We start from the raw sequence: 10,477 nt of genomic DNA on the forward strand, positions 1-10,477 counted from the left end.
TTCTCTGGCCTACACCAGACTCTTTTAAACAGATAGTTTGATCTCTGAACAGTCATGGAGACACAGTTACAGGTTTGCTTTACAGAAAAAATGCCAAAAGCAGGATAATACAGAGATTTGACCTGTGGAACTGCAAAACCACAGTTCTATTTCTCTGGCCTACACCAGAATCTTATAAACAGATATATTGGTGTCTGAACAGTCAAGGAGACAATATTACTGTTTTTTTTTACGGAAAAAATGCCAAAATCAGGATAATACAGAAAGTTGACCCATGTAACCGCATAACCACAGTTCTATTTCTCTGGCCTTCACCAGACTCATTAAAACAGATATATTTGTGTCTGAACAGTCAGGGAGACACTATTACAGTTTTTTTTAAGGCAAAAAATGCTAAAAGCAGGATAATGCAGAGATTTAACCCATGGAAATGAAAAACCACTATTATATTTCTCTGGCCTACACCAGACTCTTTTAAACAGATATATTGGTGTCTGAACAGTCAGGGAGACACTATTACACGTTTTTTTTACGGCAAAAAATGCTTTAAGCAGGATAATACAGAGATTTGACCCGTGGAACTGCAAAGAAACAGTTCTATTTCTCTGGCCTACATCAGACTCTTTTAAACAGATATATTGGTGTCTGAACAGTCAGGGAGACACTATTACTGTTTTTTTTATGGAAAAAATGCCAAAAGCAGGATAATACAGAGATTTGACCCATGGAACTGCAAAACCACAGTTCTATTTCTCTGGCCTACACCAGACTCTTTTAAACAGATATATTGGTGTCTGAACAGTCAGGGAGACACTATTACAGTTTTTTTTTACGGAAAAAATGCCAAAAGCAGGATAATACAGAGATTTGACCCGTGGAACTGCAAAACCACAGTTCTATTTCTCTGGCCTACACCAGACTCATTTAACCAGATATATTGGTGTCTGAACAGTCAGGGAGACACTATTACAGGTTATTTTTACGGAAAAAATGCCAAAAGCAGTATAATACAAAGATTTGACCTGTGGAAGTGTAAAACCACAGTTCTATTTCTCTGGCCTACACCAGGACCTTTTAAACAGATATCTTGGTGTCTGAACAGTCAGGGAGATAATGCTACAGTTTTTTTTTTTACGGCAGAAAATGCCAAAAGCAGGATAATACAGAGATTTGACCCATGGAACTGCAATACCAGAGTTCTATTTCTATGGCCTAACACAGACTCTTTTAAACAGATATATTCGTGTCTGAACAGTCAGGAAGACACTATTACAGGTTTTTTAAAGGAAAAAAATGCCAAAGCAGGATAATACAGAGATTTGACGCGTGGAACTGCAAAACCACAGTTCTATTTCTCTGGCTTACACCAGACTCTTTTAAACAGATATATTTGTGTCTGAACAGTCGGGGAGACACTACTACAGGTTTTTTTTATGGAAAAAATGCCAAAAGCAGGATAATGTAGAGATTTGACCTGTAGAACAGCAAAACCACAGTTATATTTCTCTGGCCTACTCCAGACTCTTTCAAACAGATATATTGGTGTCTGAACAGTCAGGGAGACAATATTACTTTTTTTTAAGGAAAAAATGCCAAAAGCAGGATAATACAGAGATTTGACCCGTGTAACTGCAAAACCACAGTTCTATTTCTCTCGCCTACACGAGACTCTATTAAACAGATATATTGGTGTCTGAACAGTCGAGGAGACACTATTACTGTTTTTTTTTTACGGAAAAAATGCCAAAAGCAGGATAATACAGAAATTTGACCTATGGAACTGCAAAACCACAGTTCTATTTCTCTGGCCTACACCAGACTATTTTAAACAGATATATTGGTGTCTGAACAGTCAGGGAGACACTGTTTCAGGGTTTTTTTTACGGAAAAACATGCCAAAAGCAGGATAATACAGAGATTTGACCTGTGGAACTGCAAAAGCACAGTTCTATTTCTATGGCCTACAACAGACTCTTTTAAACAGATATATAAGTGTCTGAACAGTCAGGGAGACACTATTACAGTTTTTTTTAAGGCAAAAAATGCTAAAAGCAGGATAATACAGAGATTTAACCCATGGAGCTGAAAAACCACTATTCTATTTCTCTGGCCTACACCAGACTCTTTTAAACAGATATATTGGTGTCTGAACAGTCAGGGAGACAATATTACTTTTTTTCTAAGGAAAAATGCCAAAAGCAGGATAATACAGAGATTTGACACGTGGAACTGCAATACAAGAGTTCTATTTCTATGGCCTACCACAGACTCTTTTAAACAGATATATTGGTGTCTGAACAGTCAGGGAGACACTATTACAGTTTTTTTAAAGGAAAAAAATGCCAAAAGCAGGATAATACAGAGATTTGACCCGTGGAACTGCAAAACCACAGTTCTATTTCTCAGGACTACACCAGTATCTTTTAAACAGATATATTGGTGTCTGAACAGTCAGGGAGACACTATTACAGGGTTTTTTTGCGGTAAAAAATGGCAAAAGCAGGATAATACAGAAATTTGACCGGAGGAACTGCAAAACCACAGTTCTATTTCTCTGGCCTTCACCAGACTCTTTTAAACAGATATATTGGTGTCTGAACAGTCAGGGAGACAGTATTACAGTTTTTATTTACGGAAAAAATGTCAAAAGCAGGATAATAAAGAGATTTGACCCGTGGAACTGCAAAACCACAGTTCTATATCTCTAACCTACACCAGACACTTTTAAACAGATATATTGGTGTCTGAACAGTCAGGGAGACACTATTATTGTTTTTTTTATGGCAAAAAATGCCAAAAGCAGAATAGTACAGAGATTTGACCCGTGGAACTGCAAAACCACAGTTCTATTTCTCTGGCCTACACCAGACTCTTTTCAACAGATATATTTGTGTCTGAACAGTCAGGAAGACTCTATTACAGGGTTTATTTTACAGCAAAAAAATGCCAAAAGCAGGATAATACAGAGATCTGACCTGTGGAACTGGAAAACCACAGTTCTATTTCTCTTGCCTACACCAGACTCTTTTCAACAGATATATTGGTGTCTGAACAGTCAGGGAGACACTATAACTGTTTTTTTTAACGGCAAAAAATACCAAAAGCAGGAACACACAAAGATTTGACCCGTGGAACTGCAAAACCACAGTTCTATTTCTCTGGCCTACACCAGACCCTTCTAAACAGATATATTGGTGTCTGAACAGTCAGGGAGACACTATTACAGGTTTGTGTATGGCAAAAAATGCCAAAAGCAGGATAATACAGAGATTTGACCTGTGGAACTGCAAAACCACAGTGCTATTTCTCCGGCCTACACCAGACTCTTTTAAATAGATATATTGGTGTCTGAACAGTCAGGGAGACACTATTACTGTTTTTTTTATGGAAAAAATGCCCAAAGCAGGATAATACAGAGATTTGACCCGTGGAACTGCAAAACCACAGTTCTATTTCTCTGGCCTACACCAGACTCTTTTAAACAGATATATTGGTGTGTGAACAGTCAGGGAGACACTATTACTGTTTTTTTTTACGGCAAAAAATGCCAAAAGCAGGATAATACAGAGATTAGACCTGTGGAACTGCAAATCCATAGTTCTCTTTCTCTGTCCTACACCAGAATCATTTAAACAGGTATATTGGTGTCTGAACAGTCAGGGAGACACTATTACTGTTTTTTTTTACGGAAAAAATGCCAAAAGCAGGATAATACAGAGATTTGAACCGTGGAACTGCAAAACCACAGTTCTATTTCTCTGGCCTACACCAGAATCTTTTACACAGATATATTGGTGTCTGAAGAGTCAGGGAGACACTATTACTGTTTTTTTTATGGCAAAAAAATGCCAAATGCAGGATAATACAGAGATTTGACATGTGGAACTGCAAAACCACAGTTGTATTTCTCTGGCCTACACCAGACTCTTTTAAACAGATATATTGGTGTCTGAACAGTCAGGGACACACTGTTAAAGGATTTTTTTACGGAAAAAATGCCAAAAGCAGACTAATACAGAGATTTGACCTGTGTTTGTGTGCAAAACCACAGTTCTATTACTCTGGCCTACACCAGGATCTTTTAAACAGATATATTGGTGTCTGAACAGTCAGGAGACACTGTTACAGTTTTTTTTTACGGCAGAAAATGCCAAAAGCAGGATAGTACAGAGATTTGACCCATGGAACTGCAATACCAGAATTCTATTTCTCTGGCCTACACCAGACTCTTTTAAACAGATATATTGGTGTCTGAACAGTCAAAAAGACACTATTACTGTTTTATTTTTGGCAAAAAATGCTAAAAGCAGGAACACACAGAGATTTCACCTGTGGAACTGGAAAACCATAGTTCTATTTATCTGGCCTACACCAGACTCTTTTAAACAGATATATTGGTGTCTGAACAGTCATGGAGACACTATTACAGGTTTTTTTTACGGAAAAAATGCCAAAAGCAGGATAATACAGAGATTTGACCTGTGGAACAGCAAAACCACAGTTCTATATCTCTAACCTACACCAGACACTTTTAAACAGATATATTGGTGTCTGAACAGTCAGGGAGACAGTATTACTGTTTTTTTACGGCAAAAAATGGCAAAAGCAGGATAATACAGAGATTTGACCCGTGGAACTGCAAAACCACAGTTCTATTTCTCTGGCTTACACCAGACTCTTTTAAACAGATATATTGGTGTCTGAACAGTCAGGGAGACACTATTACTGTTTTTTTATGGCAAAAGATGCCCTAAGCAGGATAATACAGAGATTTGATCTGTGGAACTGGAAAACCACAGTTCTATTTCTCTGGCCTACACCAGACTCTTTTCAACAGATATATTGGTGTCTGAACAGTCAGGGAGACACTATTCCTGTTTTTTTTATGGCAAAAAATGCAAAAAGCAGGATAATACAGAGATTTTACCAGTGGAACTGCAAAACCACATTTCTATTTCTCTGGCTTACACCAAACTCTGTTAAACAGATATATTGGTGTCTGAACAGTCAGGGAGACACTATTACTGTTTTATTTACGGCAAAAAATGCCCAAAGCAGGTTAATACAGAGATTAGACAAGTGGAACTGCAAACCACAGTTCTATTTCTCTGGCTTACACCAGACTCTGTTAAACAGATATATTGGTGTCTGAACAGTCAGGTAGACACTATTACAGGTTCTTTTTAAGGAAAAAATGGCAAAAGCAGGATAATACAGAGATTTGACACGTGGAACTGCAAAACCACAGCTCTATTTCTCTGGCCTACACCAGACTCTTTTAAACAGATATATTGGTGTCTGAACAGTCAGGGAGACACTATTACTGGTTTTTTTTACGTTAAAAAATGGCAAAATCAGGATAATACAGAGATTTGACCTGTGGAACAGCAAAACCATAGTTCTCTTTCTCTGGCCTACACCCAAATCTTTTTAACAAGTATATTGGTGTCTGAACAGTCAGTGAGACACTATTACAGGGTCTTTTTATGGAAAAAATGGCAAAAGCAGGATAATACAGAAATTTGAACTGTGGAACTGCAAAACCACAGTTCTATTTCTCTGGCCCACACCAGACTCTTTTAAACAGATATATTGGTGTCTGAACAGTCAGGGAGACAGTATTACTGTTTTTGTTTACGGAAAAAATGCCAAAAGCAGGATAATACAGAGATTTGACCCGTGGAACTGCGAAACCACAGGTCTATTTCTCTAGCCTACAACAGACTCTTTTAAACAGATATATTGGTGTCTGAACAGTCAGGGAAACAGTATTACAGGTTTTTTTTTGCAAAAAATGCCAAAATCTGGATAATACAGAGATTTGACCCGTGAAACTGCAAAACCACAGTTCTATTCCTCTGGCTTACACCAGACTCTTTTAAACAGATATATTTGTGTCTGAAGACTCAGGGAGACACTATTACAGTTTTTTTATGCAAAAAATGCCAAAAGCAGGATAATAAAGAGTTTTGACCCGTGGAACTTCGAAACCACAGTTCTATTTCACTGGCCTACACCAGACTCTTTTAAAAGATAAATTGGTGTCTGAACAGTCAGGGAGACACTATTACTGTTTTTTTTTAGGGAGAAAATGCCAAAAGCAGGATAATACAGAGATTTGACCTGTGGAACTGCAAAACCACAGTTCTATTTCTCTAAACTACACCAGACTCTTTTAAACAGATATATTGGTGTCTGAACAGTCAGGGAGACACTATTACAGTTTTTTTTATGGCAAAAAATGCCAAAAACAGTATAATAAGAGTTTTCACCCGTGTAACTGCAAAACCACAGTTCTATTTCTCTGGCCTACACCAGTCCCTTTTAAACAGATATATTTGTATCTGAACAGTAAGGGAGACACTATTAGTTTTTTTTCGGCAAAAAAATGCCAAAAGCAGGAAAATACAGCGATTTCACCCATGGAACTGCAAAACCACAGTTCTATTTCTCTGGCCTACACCACACTCTTTTAGACAGATATATTGTTGTCTGAGCAGTCAGGGAGACACTATTACTGTTTTTTTTATGGCAAAAAATGACAAAAGCAGGATAATATAGAGATTTAACGCGTGGAACTGCAAAACCACAGTTCTATTTCTCTGGCATACACCAGACTCTTTTAAACAGATATATTTGTGTCTGATCAGTCAGGGAGACACTATTAAAGTTTTTTTTTATGGCAAAAAATGCCAAAAGCATAATAATACAGAGATTTGACCATGGAACTGCAAAACCAGAGTTCTATTTCTATGGCCTACACCAGACTCTATTAAACTGATATATTGGTGTCTGAACAGTCAGGGAGACACTGTTACACTTTTTTTTCACGGCAAAAAATGCCAAAAGCAGGATAATAAATAGATTTAACCCGTGGAACTGCAAAACCACAGTTCTATTTCTCTGGACTACACCAGACTCTTTTAACCTGTGAAACTGCAAAACCACAGTTCTATTTCTCTGGCCTACACCAGACTCTTTTAAACAGATAATTTGATCTCTGAACAGTCATGGAGACACAGTTACAGGTTTTCTTTACAGAAAAAATGCCAAAAGCAGGATAATACAGAGATTTGACCTGTGGAACTGCAAAACCACAGTTCTATTTCTCTGGCCTACACCAGAATCTTATAAACAGATATATTGGTGTCTGAACAGTCAAGGAGACAATATTACTGTTTTTTTTTACGGAAAAAATGCCAAAATCAGGATAATACAGAAAGTTGACCCATGTAACCGCATAACCACAGTTCTATTTCTCTGGCCTTCACCAGACTCATTAAAACAGATATATTTGTGTCTGAACAGTCAGGGAGACACTATTACAGTTTTTTTTAAGGCAAAAAATGCTAAAAGCAGGATAATGCAGAGATTTAACCCATGGAACTGAAAAACCACTATTATATTTCTCTGGCCTACACCAGACTCTTTTAAACAGATATATTGGTGTCTGAACAGTCAGGGAGACACTATTACACGTTTTTTTTACGGCAAAAAATGCTTAAAGCAGGATAATACAGAGATTTGACCCGTGGAACTGCAAAGAAACAGTTCTATTTCTCTGGCCTACATCAGACTCTTTTAAACAGATATATTGGTGTCTGAACAGTCAGGGAGACACTATTACTGTTTTTTTTATGGAAAAAATGCCAAAAACAGGATAATACAGAGATTTGACCCATGGAACTGCAAAACCACAGTTCTATTTCTCTGGCCTACACCAGACTCTTTTAAACAGATATATTGGTGTCTGAACAGTCAGGGAGACACTATTACAGTTTTTTTTTACGGAAAAAATGCCAAAAGCAGGATAATACAGAGATTTGACCCGTGGAACTACAAAACCACAGTTCTATTTCTCTGGCCTACACCAGACTCATTTAACCAGATATATTGGTGTCTGAACAGTCAGGGAGACACTATTACAGGTTATTTTTACGGAAAAAATGCCAAAAGCAGGATAATACAGAGATTTGACCTGTGGAAGTGTAAAACCACACTTCTATTTCTCTGGCCTACACCAGGACCTTTTAAACAGATATCTTGGTGTCTGAACAGTCAGGGAGATAATGCTACAGTTTTTTTTTTTACGGCAGAAAATGCCAAAAGCAGGATAATACAGAGATTTGACCCATGGAACTGCAATACCAGAGTTCTATTTCTATGGCCTACCACAGACTCTTTTAAACAGATATATTCGTGTCTGAACAGTCAGGAAGACACTATTACAGGTTTTTTAAAGGAAAAAAATGCCAAAGCAGGATAATACAGAGACTTGACGCGTGGAACTGCAAAACCACAGTTCTATTTCTCTGGCTTACACCAGACTCTTTTAAACAGATATATTTGTGTCTGAACAGTCGGGGAGACACTACTACAGGTTTTTTTTATGGAAAAAATGCCAAAAGCAGGATAATGTAGAGATTTGACCTGTAGAACAGCAAAACCACAGTTATATTTCTCTGGCCTACTCCAGACTCTTTCAAACAGATATATTGGTGTCTGAACAGTCAGAGAGACAATATTACTTTTTTTTAAGGAAAAAATGCCAAAAGCAGGATAATACAGAGATTTGACCCGTGTAACTGCAAAACCACAGTTCTATTTCTCTCGCCTACACGATACTCTATTAAACAGATATATTGGTGTCTGAACAGTCGAGGAGACACTATTACTGTTTTTTTTTACGGAAAAAATGCCAAAAGCAGGATAATACAGAAATTTGACCTATGGAACTGCAAAACCACAGTTCTATTTCTCTGGCCTACACCAGACTATTTTAAACAGATATATTGGTGTCTGAACAGTCAGGGAGACACTGTTTCAGGGTTTTTTTTACGGAAAAACATGCCAAAAGCAGGATAATACAGAGATTTGACCTGTGGAACTGCAAAAGCACAGTTCTATTTCTATGGCCTACAACAGACTCTTTTAAACAGATATATAAGTGTCTGAACAGTCAGGGAGACACTATTACAGTTTTTTTTAAGGTAAAAAATGCTAAAAGCAGGATAATACAGAGATTTAACCCATGGAGCTGAAAAACCACTATTCTATTTCTCTGGCCTACACCAGACTCTTTTAAACAGATATATTGGTGTCTGAACAGTCAGGGAGACAATATTACTTTTTTTCTAAGGAAAAATGCCAAAAGCAGGATAATACAGAGATTTGACACGTGGAACTGCAATACAAGAGTTCTATTTCTATGGCCTACCACAGACTCTTTTAAACAGATATATTGGTGTCTGAACAGTCAGGGAGACACTATTACAGTTTTTTTAAAGGAAAAAAATGCCAAAAGCAGGATAATACAGAGATTTGACCCGTGGAACTGCAAAACCACAGTTCTATTTCTCAGGACTACACCAGTATCTTTTAAACAGATATATTGGTGTCTGAACAGTCAGGGAGACACTATTACAGGGTTTTTTTGCGGTAAAAAATGGCAAAAGCAGGATAATACAGAAATTTGACCGGAGGAACTGCAAAACCACAGTTCTATTTCTCTGGCCTTCACCAGACTCTTTTAAACAGATATATTGGTGTCTGAACAGTCAGGGAGACAGTATTACAGTTTTTATTTACGGAAAAAATGCCAAAAGCAGGATAATACAGAGATTTGACCCGTGGAACTGCAAAACCACAGTTCTATATCTCTAACCTACACCAGACTCTTTTAAACAGATATATTGGTGTCTGAACAGTCAGGGAGACACTATTATTGTTTTTTTTATGGCAAAAAATGCCAAAAGCAGAATAGTACAGAGATTTGACCCGTGGAACTGCAAAACCACAGTTCTATTTCTCTGGCCTACACCAGACTCTTTTCAACAGATATATTTGTGTCTGAACAGTCAGGAAGACTCTATTACAGGGTTTATTTTACAGCAAAAAAATGCCAAAAGCAGGATAATACAGAGATCTGACCTGTGGAACTGGAAAACCACAGTTCTATTTCTCTTGCCTACACCAGACTCTTTTCAACAGATATATTGGTGTCTGAACAGTCAGGGAGACACTATAACTGTTTTTTTTAACGGCAAAAAATACCAAAAGCAGGAACACACAAAGATTTGACCCGTGTAACTGCAAAACCACAGTTCTATTTCTCTGGCCTACACCAGACCCTTCTAAACAGATATATTGGTGTCTGAACAGTCAGGGAGACACTATTACAGGTTTGTGTATGGCAAAAAATGCCAAAAGCAGGATAATACAGAGATTTGACCTGTGGAACTGCAAAACCACAGTGCTATTTCTCCGGCCTACACCAGACTCTTTTAAACAGATATATTGGTGTCTGAACAGTCAGGGAGACACTATTACTGTTTTTTTTATGGAAAAAATGCCCAAAGCAGGATAATACAGAGATTTGACCCGTGGAACTGCAAAACCACAGTTCTATTTCTCTGGCCTACACCAGACTCTTTTAAACAGATATATTGGTGTGTGAACAGTCAGGGAGACACTATTA

This window comes from Phyllobates terribilis, unplaced genomic scaffold, assembly GCF_046119375.1.
Source record: "Phyllobates terribilis strain yellow unplaced genomic scaffold, ASM4611937v1 Scaffold_2__4_contigs__length_985480577, whole genome shotgun sequence".
Taxonomy (NCBI): domain Eukaryota; kingdom Metazoa; phylum Chordata; class Amphibia; order Anura; family Dendrobatidae; genus Phyllobates; species Phyllobates terribilis.